We start from the raw sequence: 21,535 nt of genomic DNA, 5'->3' as shown, positions 1-21,535 counted from the left end.
CGCAGGACTCACTCCTAATAAGGCCAGGGGCCCGCCCCTACCGCCCTACCGACGGGTTCGCATTCTCCCGCCTTCCCTGGGCCACCCCTGCGATTGGTCTGTCAACTCTTGGCTGGCGGGGAGGGCCCGGAGGGCGGCCAAACGGCAGGCTGCGCCCCGCCCCTTCTTAAAGAGAAAGCACTGACAAGCCCGCCCCTTCTCCCAACGCGTGAACAGGACCTGAGAGGAGAGGCTGGCGATCTCTCCCTTCCGTCCTTCCCACAGGCAGGGGGAACCTTGGCCCAGCTTCTTCGGCCCGCTGTTAGCGACGTTTTCCCCATTTGGTGGATCCAGCGCGGCCCCTCGCGAGGCTTAAAAGAAGCAGCAGGCGGCCACTTTTCGCAATGTCCTGGAGTGAGGCCTGCGGGAACTACGCGACCCAGCGTGCAGCGGGGCGGGCTCCCGGCATGCGCGGCGGCTGTGTTTCCCCCCCCCTCCCCCCGGCTGTAGCAGCGCGCAGGGCCGCCGCCTCTGCCCTCCCTCGGTCTGTGTCCCTCCTCCCGCTGCGGCCTTCGGGCTCACCGAGCGCCGGGGGGCTGACCGGGGAGGTAGGCGGTGCTCCCTTCAGCGTTTTCTTTATCTTTTAGTCGGTTCGGCTTTTAAATCTCGCTCCTGTCCTTAGAGTGTTTCCGTCCTTCCTCGGATGCCGGAGGGCTCTCGGCGCCGGGGTAGCTTACAGGTTTTGTCCCCACTTCCCCTCCTTCGGAATCTCCTGTTTTGTTTAGGGGAAGGGGATGCAAGGCCGCCTCGACCCCGCAAGTGTGTTTGTCCCAGACACCCTTTAAAAAAAAAGAAGCCGCTTTCGAAGGTCAGAACGTTTAAGCATTAAATGTCGGCGAGGGCTTCCTCGGGGAGTGAGGGGCACACTTACCACCTTTACATGTCTTTTTACTCAGTTTTACTTAGGGACGAACAACCGGAGAAGAGAGTAAAAACTCGTCAGCAGTCACGGAGAGGGGAGTAAAAACATAGCCAGTCAGGCCCACGGCCTTGGCCTTGTCTATGTAATTAATCGACTATCAGGGTTTAACTTCAGTGTAGTGTAAATGAAATGCCCGGCAGAGAGCTGATTATAATTACAGATGGACTTTAAGTATGTATAATAACGTGTGTTTTTGAAAGAAACGAGTGTAAATAGAACGAATACACAGATAATTTTAATGGAATGCCTATGTAAACAAACCCTATTGTGAGTAGTACCTTTGAGTTAAAAAGAAAATGTGAGTAGGTGATAAATTTGGATTTTCTTATATCCAGTTGGCAGCGGTAGTACACCTGTGGTGACCCCTTTAGAACACTGTTAAAAGAGCGGTTAATAGTAAGTAGCCATCGACATGCAAAGAGAAACCTAGATCAAAATAAAGCGCTCCAGGGAATTTGATGTCTTGGGAACAACAACAGTACTGCAGAGGACAGAGAGATTGTCTTATGTTATCCGGTGACACGTTGAAGTTTAGACCACTTGATTATTGAGGCACTCAAGCAGTGCAGTGTATTGTATTTCTGAGAATCATTTGGGGATTTTATTTTAAGACAACAATCTTTAGATCTTTAAGATTTAAGCGGCCAGGTCTTGTCAAAAACCAGTCACTGTTAGGAATTGAATTTTATTGGTTTTTCCCTGACCCTTACAATATTTGTTTCCTCCCAAATTTGAATCAGCTGTCCTTTATCAAAGGCACAAAATAATTCAAGATGCCTTGTTATTTATTGATTCAAGTTAGATACCAAATGCGCCTATGAATTTTATTCAGCCTGATAAGTGATCTGCAGGCAGATATGACCTGTAGTTAGAAACTAGAAGTGAAAGTAGGCAATGATACAGAATACCTACAGTAAGTACTCCTTCCAGAAACCTAGAGCGATATGAGAGGAAGGAAGGATAAGGATGGGATAGGAGACCTTTTATGGCTTTGTTTTCATCTTTTATAATTCTTTTGAACAAGCCAGGGAAGCAAAAAATTCAAATAATGGTATTTTAGCTGACAGTGGTCTAAACCTGTAAAGCATTCTAATATGATAATGTACTCATATGTGTGTATAAATTATTTCAGACATGTGTTTGTCTTGCTATATTTATTTATAAATATGGCTTATTTCTGTCATACCTGGTGCAAGCAGCCTGTGTAGGAAGAGTACTTACATGGAAAAAAAAATCAACATTTTCCCTAAACCCAGCTTTCAACCTTGGTTATTTATCACTGTCTTTCTCAGAAGTCACTTAACTGGAAATTTGGGACTCTTCAGATTGCGTTTTCTGACTCTCCTAAAAGCAAAATTTAAAAGTCCCCAGTTCTATGCAACATAGAAATTAATTGGTGATATTTAATCCTGTGGATGAAGCAAAAAGGCATCTTATTTGCTTCAGTGTATTTTCTACCGTAAAGCAACCCTAAAAAAAGATAAATAACTGATGCCCCCAAATTAGTATCCAGGATTACCTTTAATTTCTAAATCAGTTACTTGAAGAGATCTCTGGCAGGAAATGTTTATGTCCCCAAACCTGTCTCTTGTGTCCCTTATTTATTCTGTGAGAGGAGAGCAAGAACTTCAAACTGATTGAAAACAAACTAGCAAGTAGTTCTGAAAGATTCCTAAAGATACCTCCTCAAAGAATTTAGCTTCTACTTGGAGTCAGGCCAATTAAATTTGAAATCCTTTTTTCTACTTTTTTAAAAACTTTTTATTTTAGAAACTTTCAAACAATTGTAAAAGTAGTGGTAATAGTACAATAAATCTTATATACCATTCACTCAGCTTTAACTTTAATCAACATGGCTAAGATTACTTATTCTATCATCCTACAAACTCTCTTACTCTTGTTTTATTATAATTTTATCCGTAAATACTTTAAGTAAGAACAGATAAGAGATAACAAATTTTTAGAAATATACATGATACCATTATCCTACCCCCCAAGTTTTCTTACTATCATTTAATATCCACTCAATTCAAATTTTCAAATTTCTCCATTGTCTCATTAAATCTGTTTATATTTGGTTTGTTTAACAGGATCCAAACAAGTCCCACACATTTCATTTGGTAAGTGAGGTCTTTTCTAAATCAGTAAGAGGGAGTTAATTCCCCATTTAATTCAGTGAAGCAGTTAGCAATGTGTTTCTAAGGAAGATACTTGAGTGGTTGAAAATCACTGTTATAAATATGTGGAATTTGTCATATTAAAAGGTCATCAACTGATAGCCCATTGTGGAAATGTAATGGTACATAATGCAAATAAAAAAATCCTAAACAGTGCAGGAGTTTGTATTAGAGTGTAAATTGTTATGGAAGGTCCTATGAAGAATTTTAAATTACACTGAAAAAACCCAAAAGTTTACATCAATTTATTAGTTCAAAAGGCAACTTTAAAAAATACTGATTAATAGACTGCATCTCCACTGAGCTCAGTTTTAAAGCATTTTTACTGCTTTATTACATCAGTAGTACATACTAGTTGTAGAAAAAAATAAAAATAGAAATAAAAAGGAGATAAGTAAAAATCACTGCAAACTGGAGATAACTCTTCTCCCGCTTATGAAGATGTAATTCCATTTTGGTAGTTTTTTGCTTTAAGAAAACACTAGGACTAAATGACAAAAAAAGCAGGCTCTCTAGATGGAATTCTAGAAATCTGAGCAATGCCAGCCTGTACATGTAGTTTATGTGATAGACAGCACATAAAATCGGTGTATAAAATCAATCCTACTACTTTGGGTGAAAGTTCTGTTCAGCATTGAGGATGATACTAACAGCAAAAAATGATCCTAAAACATTTTAATGAAGGGACTGCAAATGACAGACAGTAGACAAGAGGAAATTCAGTATAATAAAATATATTCACATAACTAAGAAAAAAGCAAACATATTATCCCCTTGGTTATACTAGAGAGAAGAAAATAACACATATGGTATACTTTGCATATTGCTGACCAGAAAAACATTCAATTTTCCCTGGATGGTTACCATAGTTACATGAGCTGTTTATAACATCAAGAAGGGGAACTAGGTCACAGTAGTGAAGGAGTTTGAATTATGCAATTATGTTTCCTAAAAGGGTAAACTGTTTAAAATTTAGGGAAGAGAGATTTATACTCTATGATAAAAATTAAAAATTCTGGTCTAATTTTATTGATGAAACTTAAAAATTTGTCCAAAATTAAATAGTGGATATCGTAGACATAAATTATTCAGCCAATACAGGTAATGCAATAGCTAGATCTGTAAATACGATAAAAGAGATGCCAACACATTCTATCCTTGCAGATGCTCCTTTTTCTTAGTTGGCTATCTTACCTTAACATGTTTTTGCAGGCAATCAATAAGCCCAATAATTGCCTAGAATCTGGGAGTAGACAAACCGTGTGTAAACTGAAGCTTTGACCTCTTAGCTTCTTTGAAAACTTGAGATGAAGCTTGGCACAATGCCTGTCAGATGTTACTCTTTGTCGTACAGCAATATTCCTATTAATTTCATCAAATGACAATGAAAGAGTAGTAATTAAGGGAATGTATTGAAAGCCGTGGTAGCATAACCTTCACCCTTTCTTTAAAGTATGTGGTTTTTTTTCTTTAAAAGTATGTCTTTTTTTTTCTTTGTGTGTGTGTGTGTGTTTTCCTTAGTACCTCTCAAAAAGATGTTTTTATTCAGGAACAGTGTAATACTAGAGTACTGCACAGTGCTCAGTAGAGGTTAGATGAAGGAAAAGAAAAGAAAAAAATGCATGTCAAGGTTACACAGTTTCAGATGGTTATTTTTCTCTCACGATCACTATAGACTAAGGCTTTTTTAATGCTGAAAGTAATCTCAGATCAATGATTCCTCCAAAGGAAGGGACAGCAGGCAACAAGCAGCCTCACTGAGTAGCTGCTGATGGTAGTTTATTATACAGTAACCATCATGTATGTAGGGATGGGGAAGAGGTTGAGGATCACTATTACAGATCTTAGCTTCTTTGAAAACTTGAGATGAAGCTTGGCACAATGCCTGTCAGATGTTACTCTTTGTCGTACAGCAATATTCCTATTAATTTCATCAAATGACAATGAAAGAGTAGTAATTAAGGGAATGTATTGAAAGCCGTGGTAGCATAACCTTCACCCTTTCTTTAAAGTATGTGGTTTTTTTTCTTTAAAAGTATGTCTTTTTTTTTCTTTGTGTGTGTGTGTGTGTTTTCCTTAGTACCTCTCAAAAAGATGTTTTTATTCAGGAACAGTGTAATACTAGAGTACTGCACAGTGCTCAGTAGAGGTTAGATGAAGGAAAAGAAAAGAAAAAAATGCATGTCAAGGTTACACAGTTTCAGATGGTTATTTTTCTCTCACGATCACTATAGACTAAGGCTTTTTTAATGCTGAAAGTAATCTCAGATCAATGATTCCTCCAAAGGAAGGGACAGCAGGCAACAAGCAGCCTCACTGAGTAGCTGCTGATGGTAGTTTATTATACAGTAACCATCATGTATGTAGGGATGGGGAAGAGGTTGAGGATCACTATTACAGATCACCTGCAGACCAACTTTTTTACAGGTGATAATATTGGGACCCAGAGAAATTAAGTAACTTGCCCAGTGTCACATAGCAATCCATGAAGTAAGTGTACACCTAAAAATTTAAGAGTAAAACAAATATTAATCTTATTTTCTGGCTGATAATCATTACTGAAAGGAGAAAAGTGCCCATAGGAAAAGAATTAAGAACTTGGGATATTGTAAAATGTTTTTCTCTGCGAAGTCTTGCAGCAAATTTAACAAAATCATCTCTAAAGGAAAATTAGAATTTCTTGAACAATAATGTTCAAAATAATCACAAAATCAAAGTACTGGAAACTATGTATCCTTCGGACTGTTATTTTCAGGGGCCAATACCTTATGCCTTCGGCACTAGCTGAAGAATGAATGGTCTTTTAAAAATGAAACTAATGCTGTTGGCCATACTTTTTGCTAAATGTCTTGTTCCTTTTAAATGATTCTAATTGATTATTTAATGAGGCCTTATTGGAGCTATTGTTACATTAATTGCTCTTGGCATGGTTAATTTAATCCAACATTTTGGTGAATTTAGATTTATCTTTCATGAGTAACAGATTTTTTAAACTGCTCATCTTATTTATTTTTGTAAATTGACATTCTCTGATTCTCTTTTATATGTGAAACCCAGTATATCTTACTGTACACAATATATTTGTTTCTAGAAAATTGTGTTTAAACCTCATTTTGTTACATCAAATAATTTTACATGAGCCAGTTGTATAAAATAAGGAGACCCAAATTTTGAAAATGAAAATATTCATTTAATACAAATAATTTATTGATTTTCTTTCTTTTTCTCAATTATTACCTTAGAAAACATAAGTAATGTTCTTCATTATCTAACTGATGTCTAGGTACAGTTACTTTTGCTTGTTCTAACTATAGTGTACATTTCAGATACTTTAGCACTATACCCTTTGGTCACAGAAGAGGTATCAGGCAGAGGACTTCAAAAAAGTTCTTGAAGTGTCAGTAGACATATTTTCTTCTGGCATCTGACTAAAGTAACTACTGGAATTAGATAAAAAACAAAGATATGAGGAAAAATTTATGTGGAAAGTATTAGAGCTAAAAAGCTTTATGTTATGGGGAGATAGAAGAATCAGAGAAAAAAATATTTCGAGCTGTTAATGCCACCATTAACAGTGGTAGAACATTAGAATTAAAGTTTAAGGACCATGATATGTAAATTTTATCCATGGAGACTACTTGTGATACTTTTTTTGCATAACAAAAAAAATACAATAACCTGTCCAACCCAATCTTTGACTGAAAATTGGCATGGTGATTCAAAAATAGTTTCCAAAAAAGCCTAGTGACTTCCTTACATGTTATCTTTAGGATATCCTAAATAATGTTAATTTTGTATTCAGGTAAAATATTTCTGGAAGGATAGTGCAGCAATATCTACAGACTTACTTTATCCTTTTGCACATTTGATTTTTTTTGTACATGTATTTTAATAAAATTTAAACTTTAAATATAAAATAAGCAAAGAACTGTACATTCTAGAATAACAAAATACATGTATATGTATATATATTATATATGTATATGTATTATGTATATATATGTAGTATGTATGTGTATATATGTATGTATATATGTGTATATATATGTATATAAACATATACACTACCTACTAGGGAAGGAATACATAAGTAGATACATTAAATGTTTAGACTTAGTTCACTTTCATGAGAATTTTTCCACTCTACTATTAGTAATGTTTGTACTTTTCATACTAACATTCTAATTGAACCTATATTATTACACAAAATTAAAACCAAGAAATACCTCAACTGGTGAATTTGAAGCTTTTGAGGACTTCCCACTTTAGGAATTATCCTAGGCAGTTTGGGCTTAGCAACACATTTTTTGTGGAGTTTTTTTTAGCAGTTTAAGAGAGGTTTTTAAAGTTAAGAGGTTTTTAGAGTTAAGAGAGGTTCTATAGCCCTTTTCTCATTCAGCATAGCTCCCAACCTGCTGTTGAGCTTTTTTAATTTTTGTAGGTTATCACTTGAGTGCTTTAGGTTAAGGTGGAAAATTTTTTATAATTTTATAAATAAGATGTTTTAAAATTTGTATTTAGATTGATGTTCTATATTAACACCATCTAAAACTTCCTACAAGGGCCGTCCCGTTGCTCACTCGGGAGAGTGCAGTGCTGATGACACCAAGGCCGCGGGTTCGGATCCTATATAGGGATGGCCGGTTGCTCACTGGCTGGGTGTGGTGCTGACAACACCAAGTCAAGGGTTAAGATCCCCTTGCCAGTCATCTTTAAAAAAAAAAAACCTCCTACAAACTCAGACAGGACCTATGAAATATAACTACTCAAGGAGTCCTTTTCTGAAGTCTTTTATTGAGCTGTGGTCTCCTTTATAGGAAAGAAATTTGGTAGAAGTATCTAATTAAGAGGTATCTGAATATAGCAGTTGAGAAAGGAAAAAGATTGGGAGAAGACCCCAGATGTCATAAAGGAAAGAGAAGATGAGGCACAGGAAGGAGCTAGTGTTATTTCTGTTGCATGGTTGCATGTCTCAGAAAACTCCAAGAAATTGATTCGATCCTATAGACATTTTTCAATTTGGGATAGAAATTTATTTTTCAGTAAAATAGGTTTAGGATACATATAACACACAGGAAAACAATTGAAAATAGTGACTTGAGTGTTTACAATACCTCATTATATAAGAGAACTTTTTCAGAAAATTATTCTTCAATGCATGATATGTTGCTTTCTAGGAAAGAATGGGAGTGACAACTCAGCTGCAATGAAGAATGGCCTGTGGAGAGAGAAAAGGAGCAATTAACAGCGAAAGAAGGTCATATGGAAAGAAGGTGCTAGATTCAGGACATTTTTAGGAGGTAATGATTGGGTTGAGTGACTGTGTTTAGGGAATGGGGGAGGAGAGATGTCATCTAGGTTTTGGCATGGACCATGGGTAGATCATGGCAAGCGTATGTGAAATAGAAAATCCAGGAGGCAAAGCAAGGGTGGGGGAAAGATATAAATTTAAATAGTGTAAGGATTATAAACCCTGTAGTTTTTTCAACTTTGAGCTCTATCTATCTTAGGCCTCTTCTTCCAAACAGCATAAACTACTGTGTAACCTGTTTGTTTGTTTATAAAGAACAGCCAGTTATAGAAATTGGAGGATTTGAATATGTTGGGAAGGATAGAGAGACTAGAGGAAATAATTTAGAGATAAAGTTGTCTTAAAAATATCTTCTCACATGCTCAGATTTAATTAGCTTTAATTACTCCTACTAGTAAGCCAGGATTCATTATAAGTGATATGCAAGGATATACTTTTTCCCTTGTGAGGAAAAAAATTAATGTAGCAGGTCTGGTTGCTTGCTGCTTGCGTATCTCCAAGGGAACCATCTTTGACCCTTGGGCTACCCTGGAATATGGCCCTTGGAGTGTTCTTTATATTAGTGATGACGATTTTGTTATATATACCGGGAGCAATGGACCATTCCATACTGGCTTGCCTAATTATTTTGCACAAAAATCAAGATTGATAATATGAGAATAAATTCTGGTGCTCTAGGTTGATAATAGCTAATAATGTTGTATTGTATATTTCAAAGTAGCCAGAAAAGAGGATCTTGAATGTTATAACCACAAAGAAATGATAAATGTTTAGGTGGTAGATATGCTAACTATTCTGATTAGATCATTATACAAAATACGCATGTATTGAAACACCAAACTGCATCCCACAAATGTGTACAATGAAAAAAAGTAAAAATATCAATAATATGTACCTGGTTTTATTGTTGGGGTCCTGAGTTTTTGTTGCCATGGCTGACTGCATAGCAGAATATGCATACAAAAATAGCCTCCCACAAAAGCCTTGGACCCTGAGACTTGGGCTTCTGTGGGCAGAGACATTCCACAAGTGTGTATAGTTTGCTGGGGGGTGAGGGGATGTGGGGAGGGAGAAAAAGAAAGAATTCCCATGTGACTTAGAACAAAGGACATCAGAAGCCTATTTTGGACCTCTCTGGGCTCTGCTGATGCATCTTTTTCTTGTTGCTTTTTCTCTTTATTCTTTGCTGTAATAAATCTTAGCCATGTGTATAACCTGCTATTGAGTCTTGTGAGTCCTTCTGGGATCACCAAAGGAAACAACCACATACATAGAACTGAAGAAATTTAAAACCCAATTTGTCCGTCTGAGTCTTGATAGGATTTACTGAAAAAAGAATAATCAACATATGTAGGTATCTGCTGTGTATGGGTTCAAACCAAATCAAATATTTAGTCTGTGTTCAGGAGACATTTATAGTTTCTATAGGGATATAGAATACATATTAGGAAAATGCTTATGAGCATATGTATAAATAAAATCAATTTAGCAATAAATGCAGAAGGAAGGCAGAATTAACGAGATTAAAATTGGTAGGAGTCAAGCACAGTTAATGGAAGATATTGGGTTTTTAAGAAAAGGTATAGGACCACATTATCAAATAATAGCTTTCATTTTCCCCCCATATGTACTTTAGCAGTATGTAAAATAAAAACATTTTCCCCTAGATTTTATCTGATATATTCTGAGTTCAACTCAAGTTTGACTAAACTATTTGTGTGGAGTCAAAATTGTACTGAATCAAAATATAAGTATTTTACATAACAATTTTTATGAGCCCTCCAGTTATGAATTTAAGCTATGGGTTAATATTCTCATGTATTATCATTCCAAAGACTCCACACCAATTCTTGTTATAATCAATAAATTATATCTAGTAATTTTTTCAGTTATTAAGTTAAACTGCTTGCATCCAAAGAAGTTTACCTAAACTACATATGTGCAAGGCAGGCTCCAAGCAGCCCAGATTAAGAATGAACTTTGAAATTTCTGCTTCTGGTAATGGCCAGATAGCTCCTCCAATGTTCCCACAAATAACTACAAATTCTCGACAAAATATTCAAAATTACCAAAAGGCACTAGAGAGCAAGTAAAAAGGAACAAATTCTTAAGGGAAGTCAACACTTGGAGGAAGGAAATGGCAGTTCATGAGCTTCCTATAAAAATGTCATTTAGCCTAAGGGCAAGCCCCAGTTGGCACCATGTAGAATGACTAAAATTTAGATAGAAACTTGCAGACTTACTGGCTTGAAGAACCAGAGGTTGGAGTCCAGGGTGGTTACAGAGTGTTGTACAATCTAAAGATAGTATCATGTACTGCCTTGATATCTGGTAAACTTAAGAAGGTCTTACAAGTTCCTATCCCAACTCTGCTCTTTTTGTCAAGGACCAGGCACGTTTCCTCCTTATCCCTGAGTAGCAGGTTTTAGTCCCCTTTTAGCTCATGGAATTAGTCAACCAAACCAATCATATCCTCCCTCAGGAACCAGGGACTACCTCCTCCTCTTGATACTACAAAGCCTGATTTCCACAGCCCTTGGTTATTCACTGTTTCCAAATGCAACCCTTGTATGGCCCTGTGTGAGGTGTGATTTCCTCCCCTTCCAGGCTGTGAGTATACGTGATTAGTAAACTGCTGTCAATCTCATCTGTCCAGTGTCAGGTGTCATGTGTTAGGGCTATTCCCACAAAAAGCAATAAAAACAGACAGCAGTAGAAAGTGGGGGAGAAATCCCAGAAAGGAGGAATACACTGAGAGGGGGAGCCTTAAAGTCTGTATAGAAACTGCCCAAATCTTTGGCCAATCCCTAAACTACACATGTTCAGGACAGACTCCAAGTAGCACAGGTAAGGCTAGAAGAACTGAACCTAGTTAGAGTTTGAGTTCATCCAAGTGTCCAGGAAAGAATATGAAACTACCTGGAGAAATAGGAAAATATGACCCAGAAGCCAATCAATTACCCCAAGATGAACCAGATGTTAGAATTATAGACAAGTATTTTAAAGTAGCTGTCAGAACTATGCTCAAGGACTTAGAGGAAAATATCAGAAATAAAAAGATAGGAAATCTCACGAGAGAAAAAGAAACCATGAAAAAAAGAACTGAAAGGTAATGCTAGAACTGAAAATGACAATGTTTAAAATAAAATTTTCATTGGATAGCCTTATGATCCAACGGAAAAAATTGAAGAAAGTGTCTATGAAATTTGAAGGTCAGAAAGGAAAATAAAATAATAAACAGTGACTAAGAGTCCCATAGAACAATACCAAAAGATCTAATATGTATATGGCTCCTGAAGGGGAAGAAAGAATGGGGCAGAAAAAAATTTTTAAAGAAAAAATGGACCCATCGCATGGCTGCTGCCACTGGTACTGAGGAGCCCCTGTCCCTGGAGAAATTGTTCCCAAAAGGCAACACAGAGAAGACTGAGAAGGAGCTAGAAGAAGATGACTACAAAGAGCTAGATGAGACTTTGTCAGAGAGACTTGGGGTCTGACAGAATTTCCCAGAGAGGGTCTGTTGGCAGCCAGAGCAATTTTTGGTCTCTTCTTTGTGGCTCAAAAGATGTACAGCTTTTCCAGAGCAGCCTTGTTGACTGGGACAATTTTCTTTTTCGTCTTGGTTCTTCCTGTTGTCTTTGAGACTGAGAAGTTGCAAATGGAGCAATAGCAGCAACTGAAGCAGAGGCAAATATCTCCAGGGTCTAACACAGGGACATCAGGAGATATGACAAGGGCTCTACCATCAGTTCCTGGAAAAATCTAGATTGTCACTTATATTTAAGCCATCTTTGTGTGAGAAGTTTGAAATTCAATAGTGTTCGATCTGATTATTTGAATTTTTAAAAACTTGGGTATACTGATCTATCTAAACCAAGTGGGTAAAACTCTCACTACATTGTCTCACTGAAAGACTTCCAACTTGGCAACTGTGCACTCCATGTTTCCTGACTTATTTCTTCTGTCCTCACTCAGATACTATAGTGCAGCAACACAGAGGGTTACTCCAGCTCTGGCCACCCTATCCCTTTCACTGAATTGCTTCTAACCCATAGATCTCCCCACTATCCCATTGTATGGTACAAACTGATGCCAGTGGGAGAGATGTACTCCTGACTAGTTATGACTGCTTTGTTTTTTTTAAAGAATGGAGTTGTTGGGGAAGGATATGCACACATATGAAATTGACAAAATACATTACAGGTGCAGCATACAGCAGCCACTGTTAATTCCTATGTATATTGCAAAGGAGGAAGGGCAGCAGCAGCTTCATTCATAGGGTGGGGACTGTGGAGGACAGATCAGGAGATCATTTCCTCTGCACATTTGGCTGTCAGGCTTGTGTGTATGTTTTTTAAAAGTCAGTGCTCACTTTTTAAATTTAAATATTAAAAAATGATTCCAACCAAAAAAATGGCTGAAATTTCCCCAAATTTGGTGAAAGATATAAATTGCCAGATTTAATAAGCTCAGTGAAGCCCAAGCAGTATATAAGGAAAATCACATCTAGGTACAATAGAGTCAAACTGCTGAAAAGCGAAAGTAGAGATAAAATTTTGAAAGTAGCCAAAGAAAAATGACATAGTATGAAGAGAACAAAGATTTGAAATACCACTGACTTATCAGAATCAAGTGAAATGACAATCTGGAAAGTTCTGAAAAAAAAAAAAGTCAACCTAGAATTCTCTATCTGGAAATAACATTCAAAGTGAAATGAAATGAAAATATCCTACAAGAATAAAGGCAAATTAAAAACATTTTCACTTAAAACTAAGAGAATTTGTCACCAGCAGACCTGTACTACAAGAAATGCTAAGTATATATTTTTAAACAGAAGGGAAATAATACCAGATGGAAACTGTATGTTCAGGAAGGAATGAAGAGCATCAGAACAGTAAATACATGGGTAAATATAACAGACTCTTTTTTCCCCTCATAATTTCTTTAAAATATATGACGGTTCAAAGCAAGAATTATAACATTCTATAATGGGATTTATAACACGCATATGTGTGTGTGTATATATATATATATATAATTTATTTATTTATTCATTCATTCATTCATTCATTTATTTTATTTGGTGATGGCCAGTACATATAACATGTATATATAATACATGTAACAACTATAGCTTAAAGTATAAATGGAGTGTAAAGTTCTTGTATTTTATGTAAAGTGGTACAATATTAACTTTAAAACACTGTGAAAAGTTAAGGATATTTATTGTAATCTCTAGGACAACCACTAAAATAAAAAAAGCTCAAGGAGATTTTGCTAAAATTATAAATTAAAACAGAATTCTAAAAATTATTCAGTTAATCTCAAAGGAGTCAAGAAAGGAGTAACAGAGGAGCAAAAAACAGATGGGACAAGCAAAACAATGGTAAAATCAGACCTAAATCTATCCATGTCGATAATTACATTAAATGTAAATGGACTAAACACTTCAATTAAAAGGCAAGGATTGTCAGAGTACATTAAAAAGTAAGATTCAATTATATGCTGTCTGTCGGTGATGCAATTTAAATATAAAAACACAGGTTGAAAGTAAATTAAAGAAAATGTTATGCCAAAGTATAAGCGTAAGAAGTCTGGAGTGGGTACATATCATGTTCAGGAATTGATTAGAAAATGCAAAAAAATAAAAATAAAAAATTGGTAAAGAAATACAAGATCTGAACAATACCATCAGCCACCATGACCTAACTGACCTAATTGTACCCAACAACTGTAGAAGGATGAACTATAAAAAATTTTTTTTGGCAAGTTTGGAGACGGATCTCCTTCCCTTTGACAATTGAATCATATTTTTATTTACAGAGTCACATTTCCATTCCTCCCTTTGACTGATTAAAATAACTTAAAGTACATCTTAAAATGTTCTACATTTGAGCTACTTTGTAATGTGAGAAATAACACATATTCTGAAACTATGAACATTTCTCTCCTAAAGGAGGTAATGAGTTTATTCTAAAGAGCGATAGTTTATTTTAAGGGCTGTTGATAGCCAACTTTCATTTCTTAACTATCTTTAAATTCTCCAGAATCTTCTAATATGTACGTTCTACCTCTTATGTTGCTTGAAAATAATGGACTAAGAAATAGACTTTTCCTCATATAGCATATTTCCCTTTTAAAATTATGTGTAAGTTCAGTTTTATAAATACATTTAAAAAATATTAGGAGAGCTGTTATTTCACATTAAAAGAATAGGTTTAATAAATCCTTAGATTTTTGTTTATAACACATTGTACTTTGCAAGGTATTTCACATTTATTCTTCACACCAACACTGAGGTAGACACCATTTCACAGATGAAGGAACAGGCTTAAAGAAATTAGTATGTAGGCCATATTATAGCTTGAAGTCAAATGGCAACTGAGTAGTGGAACCAGGTCTTCTGGTTTCTAATAAAATTCTTTCCATTATTCTGATAAAAATTAAAAGAATCTTTTAATAATACAAATAATTTATTTTGTTGTATAAGTTTAGATTTTTATAAAAATATTTTCTTAATGTGACATCTATTTGGTTTTATGTAACTAACTATTATAATCTAATTAGAATTTTCATACTGGTGAGAAATGTCTAGTATTCCCCATTATTGGGTAGTAGCAGTTGCTTTCACTTTGCCACTAAAAACGTCATTACATTGAACACTTTACACATTCATCTCCTTGTGAACCTGTGTAAAATTTCCTCTGGAGTATATCTAGGAATGTAATTGCTAGGTAATAGCACGTGGGCTTTATCACCCTTATTAAATACTGCCAAATTTATTTCCAGCATGGCCACATCAACTAACCGTGAGCTATGCTTTGGGGTTCTTGCTCCCCTACATCCTCACAATCACTTGATACTATCCAATTTCCTAATCTTGGCCAATTTGCTAGATTTATAAAAATCTCATTGTTATTTCGATTTGGATTCAATTGCTAGTGAGATTGAGAATCTCTTTATAAAAATTTCCTTTTAAAAAAGGACTTTGACATTTTCCTTTAGAATTTTCAGTTTTTCTCGCTGATCTTCAGAAGTTCTTTGTAGCTATTTATCCCTTTATTGGTTTTATATATTATAAGTAACTTGTCCTAGTCAGTCTCCTTTGTGTTAACATTGCCTATCATAGCTTTCTTTGAACAAAACTAATTTTGGTGTACTCATCCCTTTGTGAATCAGGAGTCTTGTCTAAGAAATCTTTTCCACCCTGAAGACATTTTTCTCTTTTTAAAATTGTCTTTGTCTTTTACACCTTTAATCTAACTGGGGTTTTTTTTTTATATGGCATATGGTAGAGACACAATTTTATTTTTTCTTTTATGAAGCAAACCATTTTTCCATTATTCACTAAATAATCCTTCATTCCCTCAATGATTTGTTGTGGCCTCTCTGCATAACTCAACCATCACATATATTCCATCATGTACCATTCCTGACTCTGTGTCTTGACTCTCTTCTGTTTCTTTGGTCTTTTTGTATGCCCACTACCCAAAATATACTGTTTTTTAATATTTGGTAGGTGAATCTTTCCTCTTTTCTCTTCTTTTTCAAATTATTTTAGTTTGTGAAGATTTAGTTTATCATTTTGTCAAATTCCTGCAAAAAAAATCTTGCTAGGATTTTCATTGGAATTGCATTAAATTTATAGATTAATTTTGTGGGACTGAACAATTCTACAATGATAAGTTGTCGCAACCAAGAACATAATATTAATATCCATTTATGCAGGATTTCTTATCTTCTGTTTATTTCTATATTTTTTTCTCTTTAATTTGTTTGAATATTTTTAAAGATTAGTATATGAGTATAGTAAATTCCAGCAGTAAAAAGAGATATCCAGTGAAAATAAGTATAGTTCCACTCCTTACCCCTCTTCTTCTTCCCAGCTCTTCTTCCCAGAGGAAACCAGTTTCTTTTCAGAGATTTTCTAAGCATATATAGGCATATATGTAATAGAGCATTTAATTGGGACTCTTCCTGTCAAAATTTGAACAGAGGCGAGAAGTCTATATATGTTATATTCCAAATAAAACACCATACAAGAATTTCAGCATAGATACATGACTCTTGAGCCCCTCGTCCACATTAAGTATATGAAAAGTTTAAGAGGGAAGATATGTGAAAAGGATTACCTTAGAGATGGCTGTGCTGTGGAGTATTTCAGAGAGAGGGTGGGGAATACTTCAGGTCAGAGGGAGGGATTTTGGCAGGACCTCTCAGAAGGTCTAATACGTTCACCTGTAATGAGAGAGGCACAGTACATTAAGAAGAGGTTGTTCACACTTTGGGACCAGCCTGCCATTCTTGAGTTTGTTTGGCCTAATATTGCTTGAGTATTTCCTGCAGATCAGATGAGGACCACAGAGTCTGGGGCTGTTTTGAGTCCTGACCAAGATGAGCAACAGGACTCAAGAAGAAAATGTCCCTATGGAGTGGACCATGGAAAATCCTATTAGCAGTGGAAATGTCAATAAGAGGAAAATACATTGTCCTGGTCATGGGAAACAGTTATATATTCCTAGAGGAGGCCTTGAAAGGACAAAAGCACTTACAATAGAAATGCTTTTAAACTCTTGCCAGCCCCAAGGAATGAGAAGTCATCTGATTTAGTTATCAGATTTAAATCTCTAATGATCAACCATATGAACATAGTCCTGTTTAAAAATCAAACATTCTCTAATAGCCCTATCAAGGTCTTTTTATGGTAATGTGGAGTATTGGTAATGATAGACCTCAAAGTCCAAGCCAGGGTTCTCTCTTCCATGCTGTAAGGAATAGAATTCGGAAGCTCCAGTTGAGGACTTTTTTTGCTCATTTCAGTGGATCTAAATCTGTTATTGAAGAAATGTTGACTCTTTTGCAAGCCCTCTGCAGTATATCTCCATGTGGAGCCAGGGGTGACCCTCTCACACTGCAGGAAACACAAATCTCAGGCTCTTTAATTTATATAAAGGAATTACCCTGTTGTCATCTACAAATCTGAAACCTGAAGTGATTTGATTTCCTTTTAAACAATAACAAAGAATGCCTGTACTACACATATTTTCCATGCATTTATTTTTTAAATTTTTTTTGTTGTGGAGGTGGTTTTTTGGTTTTTGGGGTTTTTTGAGGGGGGTGTTGATTGTTGCTGAGTAAGAGTATGAGAAAAATGTTCAATTTGTGTTTTTTCTTCTCAGGGAGGCATATTCTGATCCCCTTCAATTTACCACTGTTATTTAATGTGATGAGATAAATAACTAAAATTCTGCTTTCTCTTATTCTTTGCCTTCCTCTATTAGATTTTCCTCATGTTCAGTCTACTTATTCTTGCAGTTTTTCCTTTAGCTTTGGCTCCATCACTGTGAAATTGAAACTATAATTAGTCATTTTCTAAGAATATTGATGTTAATTAATAAAACACATTGCTGATTTAGGTGCTGTTTTTAAATTAAGAAGATACAGGCAAATTACATTGTGTTCTGCTATGACAATGAACAATAAACATAATCTGATGCAAAAGATCTTATGCCTATTACCAAAACAGATAATATTTTCTTACCATTTTTCTCATCCTTAGTGTATTGAATACACACTATATTATAAACTGCTCGGGCCAATGTCATCATGATTTACTGAGGTTGTTGTTCCTAGAAACCAACAAAATAATGGAAATTCACAAAGACCATAAAAACCAATCATACTCATAAATGAGAAAATAGAACAATATGAATATATGATCATGTAAACTTATGGGAAAAGTGTAGATCATTCAAAGTAGAGAAATAAAAGGAGGGCAGTGCTGGATTATGGCATATTCATTTGGTCAATACATGAAAAATTCCACTGAAGAAAATGCTGATAGGTCAAATGTTAAATGGCCAAAGCCATGGAGCATATCAGTGCCAAAGTTAGAAGCAGGGTTTTTAGCCAGTTCGCTATAACGGGGTCTTGGACCCCCTCCATCAGAAAAACAATTAACACGTGTTAGAAATGCATATTTCTAGGCCCCAACCCAGACCTAATAAATCATAAGTCTACAGAAACAGGGCCCTGCAATCTGCTTTTTAAACAAGTTCCTTGTGATTCTTTCACTCACTGAAGTGGAGAACTGTGACCCTAATCTCTTAATTCCCTGCCTGGGCGCCAGTTACTTAAAGAAATATAGTCACCTTGTAGTTTTTTATTTTTGTTTGTGGCTAATTGTTGGCAAATATTTTCCTGCATAGTTTGCATTCTTGAAATAATCAAGCCTTTAGAAAATCCTTTTAAAATATTAAATTTAAAATTTGTTTTATTAACGACATGCTTTCCACCATAATATGACAAAGTTGCAGATATGTAACTGATACCATCATAAAAAATTTCAGCTAAAATGTATCTTCCTAATAAAATGTCAAGAAATTCAAGCCATTTACTTATCTTTTAAGAAGACATTTGAAATACTTATGGACAACATGATGTGATTTGCTTCACAATGAGCTGGTATTTGTTAAGCTGGGTGATGATTAGGTGGGGTTTAATGTATTTTTTTTGTCTACTTTTATATATGTATGATACTCTCCATAATAAAAAAGTGAGAAAAAAAAAAAAAAACTGCCCACCCAAATGCTTTGTAATGGCTCTCTTATTATAAAATACCTGGTGTTTGTTATTACTGTCTCTGGTTTTTTTGCTAGTGGAAATTTCGGATATAAAATTAAGCATATACTAACTGGACATTGATTGTAATTGTAAAGTTCAGTTAAGCTGACTGGCATTTAAGAGACCCAGAGAATGTTTAGTATGGATAAGATTTTTTTTTAATACTAAGAAATTCCTACAGTGTCCATCAGCAGATGAATGGATAAACAAAATGTGGTATATATGTACAAAGAAATATTTTTCAGTCTTAAAAAGGAAGGAAAGTCTGACACATGCTGTAACATGGGTAAACATTTAAGATATTATGCTAAGTGAAATAAGCCAGTCACAAAAGGGCACATATTGTATGATTCCACTTATTTGAGGGACCTAGAGCAGTCAAATTCATAGAGACAGAGTATAGAATGGTGGTTACCAGGGGTTCAGGGGAGAAGAGAATGGAGAATTATTGTTTAATGGGTACAGAGTTTCAGTTTGGGAAGATGAAAAAGTTCTCGATATGGATGATTGTGATGGTCAGTGTGAATGTGCTTAACACCACTGAACTGTACACTTAAAATGGCGAATTTTGTTATGTATATTTTACCACAATAAAAAATAAAATTATTGTGCACCTATTAGGAACCAGTCATTGTTGAAAAAGACAGCAAAGTGCCTGGCCTCATGGAGCTTCCATTCTAGTGGAGGAAACAGACTAACTAGAAGATAAATAAGTGAGATAATTCTAAAGGAAATAAAGAGGGTGATTTTGTGACAGAATAATGAGGGGTGGGTGGTATTTACTGTAGACAGTGGTATTTGAGATGAGATCTAAAGGCTGAGAATGAACCTTTAAAGGCATTCCAGATAAGGGCCGGCCCGTGGCTCACTCGGGAGAGTGTGGTGCTGATAACACCAAGGCCCTGGGTTCGGATCCCTGTATAGGGATGGCCGGTTCGCTCACTGGCTGAGCATGGTGCTGACAACACCAAGTCAAGGGTTAAGATCCCCTTACCGGTCATCTTTTGAAAAAAAAAAAAATAAAGGCATTCCAGATAAAGGATGCAGCAAGTATAAAAGTCTGGAGGAAGGGAAGGATTTTATGTGTTTGAGGAAGGAAAGAGGCCAAGAAGTAGACAGAAGCCAGTGTTGTGCATGGCCCAGAATCTTTTGAGTTGTACAAGAGATGATGATGGGTTAAGATGAGGGTCAACCAACTTTTTCAGTAGAAGACCAGGTAATAAATAATTTAGGTTTTGCAGGTCAATAAAGGAAAAAGTAAATTCCTACAATGACATTGGTAGGAAAAAAGTCTGACATAATATCTATAATTTTGAGAAAGGAGTGGTCAATAGTGACAATTTTTTTTGTTCCACTTAGGAAATGATCAGAGCCTCCCCTGAACTATCGTCCATCCAAAGTTGGACAATAATAGGAAGAAGGGCTAGAAGTGAAAAAGAAGAGAAAAGTACAATGTTTGTTAAAAGACTGATGTGGGTATTTGGAAGAGATAATGTTATTGAGCTTAAACTATTGGCAAAATTGGAAGTACACAATTTGCTTTTAATGTAAGTTATCACCATTCCATCCTCCAGAAAATGTAAACTCCTTAAGCATTTGGCACATATGATGCCCAATATGTATTTGTTGAACAAGATGTTACCTTCTTTTTTGTTCTTTTTGAAGTTTATACCCTGTGAAATCAATGCCCTAATGCTGCCCCCTGGTGGCTAAAGGATTTCTTCACTGGACACTGCACCTAAGCCTGAACCTTCCCCGCAGTGCTGTGATCTGGAAACCAAGTTTTTACTTGTTTAACTGTGTAGTTCCCCTTCCCCACAAAGGATATTAAGGGTGTTAAAGCATGTTAGTAGTATAGGTAGAAGAAATAAGTTTTCCTTCTTTTAAATTTCACATTTAATTTTTTTAACCTTATCCAAGTAGTCCTAAAATTCTTATTACAAACTGCTACTATGTAAGAGGGTAACAAAGTATAGTATATGGTATATGCAAGAGTAGTTTTCCCCCCAATTTAAAGCTAAAAATGACTTTTTAGCCAAACTTCCTTTTTAAAAAGTAGTTAAATTTAGCTTTCCTTTTTTGAGATTAATCATTCTTTCCTTTTAATAAATTTTTAAAATGTTAAGGCCAGCGTCCGACGGGTAAAAGAAATTTGCCCACGAGAACCGGGTGATAGGAAAAGGAAAAGAGTTTATTTCTGGCAGCCAGGGCTACGCAGGCCAATCGAAGTGCGCAGCCCCAAGTTGAAACCTCTCGCAGCTTTTATTTTTAGCTAGGCGGGAATTTTTCGCACCTGACACAATCTAGCCAATGCAAGCAAGCCAGCGATACATAAGCTAATTTTGTGGGTAGCCCTGTAGCCCCTCCCCACCCTGGATTCCCCACAGGGACTTTTCAGGCTAAAATGGCAGAGCCGCCTAAAATGGCATTGGCCAAGCTGTTTATTCCCCCATTTATTTTAGC

At 35.9% G+C, this 21,535-nt stretch overlaps 1 long non-coding RNA gene and 1 pseudogene across 1 annotated transcript; both read left to right on the top strand.

Moving 5' to 3' along the window:
* The first annotated feature begins 529 nt into the window (after nt 1-529).
* On the top strand, nt 530-20,555 carry LOC134361871 (uncharacterized). Its single transcript, XR_010021493.1, has 3 exons — nt 530-587; nt 8,316-8,438; nt 20,432-20,555. It is a non-coding gene; the product is annotated as an uncharacterized LOC134361871 (long non-coding RNA).
* Nucleotides 11,803-12,215, top strand: LOC134361531 (mitochondrial import receptor subunit TOM22 homolog; annotated as a pseudogene).
* Nucleotides 20,556-21,535: the final 980 nt, after the last annotated feature.

This window comes from Cynocephalus volans, chromosome 13 (assembly GCF_027409185.1).
Source record: "Cynocephalus volans isolate mCynVol1 chromosome 13, mCynVol1.pri, whole genome shotgun sequence".
Taxonomy (NCBI): Eukaryota; Metazoa; Chordata; class Mammalia; order Dermoptera; family Cynocephalidae; genus Cynocephalus; species Cynocephalus volans.
This window is presented reverse-complemented; position numbering and strand designations above follow the sequence as displayed.